Below are 5,371 nucleotides of genomic sequence, written 5' to 3' on the forward strand. Positions count from 1 at the left end.
AGGCCACCAACAGATTGGGAAAGGATTTTTACCAATCCTAAATCTGATAGAGGACTAATATCCAATATATACAAAGAGCTCAGGAAGCTGGACTCCAGATGTATGTAATTTCTAATCCTCCAAATCACTTTGTAGCTAAGTCCCAGTACCTTTGTTCTTGTGAACAGTGTTAGATTCTGTATTGCAGCCCCGAGTCTCTGGACATTCTTGCCCCTACTATGCTTCCTCGATTTCTCTGACTCCCTACTTTCTCCTCTTACAAAGAGTACTTATTAACATTTAGCTGTGAGTGGTGACAGACACCTATAATCATAGCATTTGAAAGACTGAGGCAGGTGTATCATTATGTTTCAGGCTAACCTGGGCTACACAGTGACACCTTATCTAACAGTAAAAGACAGCATGTGCATATATGCACACACAAACACACACACACACACAAACACACACACACACGCACACACACGCACACACACGCACACACACGCACACACACACCAAATATTTATCATTATCTTATATTATTTGCTCCAGAAAACATTGGCCTAGAGTGGTACTGAATCAGAACGAGGTTCCCACAATCAAGACATGTGGTTGCTGTGTGCCATCTTATCCACCCAGACTATGAGGAAATGAAGAGCAGGCTATGAGGAAGTCAACAGCTCAGGATTCAGAGAGACATCTCAGGGTGTGCTCAGACTGAAGTGCAACGTGCTTCCCAAATGGGATTGTGCATTGTATGTTCACTCCAGCCTGCCTGAGATCCTCCTGTGACTGCTCTGTGAGTGATAGCTCTGGATTCTTTAGAATGTCTTGGGTTTTCTACCTGTCCATAAACATCAGTATAACAAAGTGGATACATTCAGGATTGGGGCAACTGCCACAACTCAAGTGTTCTTTGCACTCTCAGACACTAAAAACAAACAAACAAACAAACAAACAAACAAACTAATAAAATTTAAGATTCAGACTTCTGGCCGTGTCAATGGTAAACTCTAGTAGCTATCACTCCCTCTGGGAGTGTACCAAGTAAAGTCTACCACGCTGGGTTTTCAGGAGCTCTCCCACTAACCCCCAAGGCCTTTGGGTCATATATCTAGCAAATTATAGCTTATATTTTAAAAAGCAGGTTACTGACAAATAAGATGATCCCCCTGCAATGAAAGTCTGATGTCAGAGAGCGAAAATCCCCTGCTAACCGGGAACTCCCACGTCACTCATTCTATATTAATGATATTTACTCTCTTTTGTTGTTCTCGTTTCTTAAAAATGACTCCCCTGGTTGCAATGTTATGTTAAGCATATTACATGTTACTCCGAAGCCAGCTCATATATCGTGTCCCATTACACCCCGGGGTATACATTTCTGAATAGCTCACACTCCACAGTTACAGCTCCACATTAAATATGGGCTGCCGCAAGTGGGGCCTGAGAGAGTTGTCTGTTCCACTCCCGGCTTCTTGTTTTCCCTGGAAGTTTTCCTCCTTCCACTGCTCACCCCTCGGGAAGGGCGTGCCTGCAGGAAGAAAAGTCTACCTGGGGAAGGTGAAAAGGATTTCTCTCTTGAGTTTTCTGGAAGGGAGAGTAGAAGTGACATCTGGTTGACTGAGTGGCCTGTCACTTTCTGTGAGCAAGCGATGTTTTGCACCTGCGAGGCTATGCTGATGGGACACAAAGGAGGAGCCAGAAACCATCACGGCCACGGACAGAAAGCTGCAGAAAGATGCAACATTAGCATCACCAGGAGTTTCTGTCCTCTACAGACATGGAGGTATCATCTCGTCGGCCAGCAGGCACCTGAGCATCTGGGTTGTAAGACCACTTAGAGATGGTTTTGGGGATTTCATGGGATGTAATCTTTCCAGTCTCTTCAGTCAAGCCTACTACGACAACACAGTGTTATTTGCATTGACTGCAGGATCCAAACTCGGATGAGCCACCATCTGCTTTCCTTGCTTCCCCTATCCAGCAGACATTATGCATTGGGTTTCTGCAGCTCTGGGAATATCACAGAAAAAAAAATAACGTGGAGCTGCATGAGCTCACCATCATGGGATGCCAACAGTCCTTGGGAAACACGTTGTCGAGTACTGGGATGCTGTGGGGTCTGGTGGCTGAAGCCAGTGCCTTCCCTTTGCCTTCCCTTCTGGTGTGGTTCTTCAGCCTGGTAAGCAGGCAAAAATCAGAAAGCTTGCATCAACTGAAAGGCCTTGTGTGATGCCTCTCAGCAGGCTCTGAACACCTTCAAAGGTGAACAAGTCAAGAGCCTCTTTTCTCGTGTGCCATTTGGCCAGTTCCGATCCCTCCCCCTCATATGCTTCCTTTCATATTACCCGAGCCATTCCCAGCAAAGTGTGACGAGCCACAGGCACCTCTCTCTTTCAAGATAAGGGGGAATCTTCAGAGGAGAAGTGCTCACAATGGGACCAGGGCACCAGAGTCCCCGGAGCTCGCAGAAGTTTCCCTTGACTACAAAGCTAAAAGCCTGAGACCCTTGACAAATTAGACTCAGATGGCATCCAAAATACATCACAGACTCTTGGGGATTTCTGTCGCCATATAAGGAGCTGGCTAAGAGCTGTTTATCTGAGAGGTTCTTGAGGGCAAAGAGAACCTACAGGATACTTCAATTAGCTGAGCAGTCCCCAGTTTTCACGTGCCCACAGCTGTCACCAGGAGGGTTTATCGGGCATTGAAATAGTTATTATTGCCATTACATAAGTGAGAGCTTCTAAGGGCCCATCTTTTTTTGTGTGTGTCTTCAACCCCTCTGAGTATCTTTATTCATAGCGTCTTGAACTTCCGAACACTATTAGAGTCAAAAAATAGCCAAGCTATTAGCAAATAGGTACCTGCACAAAAATGTCAAACAAGACTGTTTAATAATCACTGGGCGACACAGCCAAGGACAAGTTAAAAGTATACCCAGGGGAAATCTGCCCATCTTCTCCAATGTGGCAAACCTGGGCCACAGCAACTATTCCAGGCTTTCATTTCAATACCATATTCAACAGTGCATACATCTGCAGACAACTCAAACCCAAGGTTCAGAGCTTCACGATGTGGCCAGGGTATTCCTTTTGGGTCACAGTAGGAAACAGGTTTCTACATGTACGTTTTGAACTCATTAATGTTTGTCTTCAAAATTCTCTCTAGATCTCTTTTGTTTCAGAAAGGGTTAACCGGGCATTTAAGAAACGTATCCAAGTTTTGGAAAGTCAGCAGCTTTACTTACCCCATAAACAGATAAATATATAAATTTTATATCACCTGATATAAAATGTGATACTGTAAATGTAGCTAACAACTGGTAGTCGGAGCAGTCATAAACCCTAGAGATGAACTAACTATTAACCATTTTCCTAAACCAATATGATTGCTAGCCATATTTGAAATACTTACCTTATACCCTCAGAAAAGTGTAGTTTTCATCTTTATCAAAGAAATTTCTTGCTCCTCACCCTGCCCTAGGGTGAGTGCTGGGCAGAAGAGCCAGTAGCCTGGTGGGAGAGCCAGCCAGACCTATGACCACCTGTGACCTGCCCAGTGGCACCCTGCTAGGGACTGTGATGATGTTTGTGGCACATGTGACTCCTGAAGGCCATGAAGATATCCATAGGCCATGCTGCTAGAAGTTATAGTGGTGTGAGTGGCCTGTGCTGTCACCTGAGGCCGTGGTGATGTCTGGGTCCATGCTGCCACCAAGAGTCATGTTTGGGTCCATGGTTCTACTGCAGCTGGAGCCCATGTTGATGTCCATGACCCATGTTACTATCAAAGGCCGTGTGGACGTCCATGATCTGTGCAACCTGAACCCTCTGAGGGCCTTGCCTGGGTCTGAGGTCCTACTGGTGTAGGGGACCATATGCTGTCATCAGAAACTGTGTGGAGTCCCATGGTGTGTGCTCCCGTTGACTGTGAACGCGACAACTTTTGCCATGATAGCGATGACTGCAGAGACACAGTTGAGAGGGAGGAACACAGAAGGGTCTGTGTCAATCTCCACCCTGACTCCTTCCAAAAGAGAATTCTTAAAGTGTCTGATGGAGATGCAGAAGGGTAGCTTTCCAATGATTGACGGCTTCTGGCGGAGGTGTGGGAGGGGCAGGACTCAGTTCTAGGCACCTTGAGACCTTGGTCAGGGTCCATTGATACACAGTTAACACAAAGCAGATTTCTTTCTTTTTTTTTTTTTTTATAATTTTGTGCTTTTTCTGAGGGTTGTCCTGGTGGGGTGTCATGGAAGGACTGGGAAGGATTATGATGGGGTGTCTGACGTGAAACTCCCAGAGAATCAAGGAAAGTGTTATGGGGGGGGGGGGAAGAGAAAGGTACTTAAGATAGGGCAGTGGTTAAGAGCGTACGCTGCTCTTGCAGAGGACCCTGACTTGGTGCCCAGCACCACATCAGTAGCACACAACTGCGTGTGATTCTAAGTCCAGGGGGATCCAATACCCTCTTCTGGCCTCTGTGAGCACCGCATTCACGGGTACAGAGACATCAACACATAATTTAAAAACAAAAGTCATAAAAATGATACACAGTAAAAACTCATAAGTTGAGTTATGACTACAACAAAAATACAAAGTATGAAAGTGTACAGGGGGGGAAAAAACCCAGATATGTTGTTGAATTGAGGACAACAGGTTGTATGGTGGTTTGAATAACAATGGCCCATATACGTTCATATATATGAACACTTGATCCTCACGTGGTTGTACAGTTTGGGAAGAATTTGAAGGTGTGACCGTGTTGGAGGAGAAGTGTTACTAAGGTGAGTTTTATTATTCCCAGGTATATCTCTCTGTGCCATATGCTTGTATATCAAACTGCCCAGCACCATCCTCACCTGGCATGATGCCATTGTCCCTGTAAAGATGTTATGGACTCTAACCTTCTGAAGCCGTAAACTTCAAATAATCATTTTTTTTTTCTATAAAGAAAGGAAAAAAAATTTCTTTTAGCAATACATAGAGAAAATCACAGTCACATTATCACACAGACCACAAGAATGCAAGAATAACTGACCATGGGGTTTCCACCCCAATTGATACTTTTTTTTTTCAAGTATTTTCATAGCAGCCTTATCTGTAATAGCCAGAAACTGGAAGCAATCTTGATGTCCCTCAACCCAGATGCCACTCAAAGAATAAAGAAAATGCGGTACATTTACAGAATGGAATGCAGCTTAGCCATTAAGAAATCTTAGTTTTTAAAGATTATAAGCAATGCCTTAGAATGAAAGGAAAGAGAAGAGTAATGCAATCAAATGGAACAATGGAGCAACCATGGTTCACTATCCTAATATCTGACTAATTCTAATTAATGGAACAGTTAACCAAGAAGACAGTACTATTATATATATATATAT

This window comes from Mus pahari, chromosome 2, assembly GCF_900095145.1.
Source record: "Mus pahari chromosome 2, PAHARI_EIJ_v1.1, whole genome shotgun sequence".
Taxonomy (NCBI): Eukaryota; Metazoa; Chordata; class Mammalia; order Rodentia; family Muridae; genus Mus; species Mus pahari.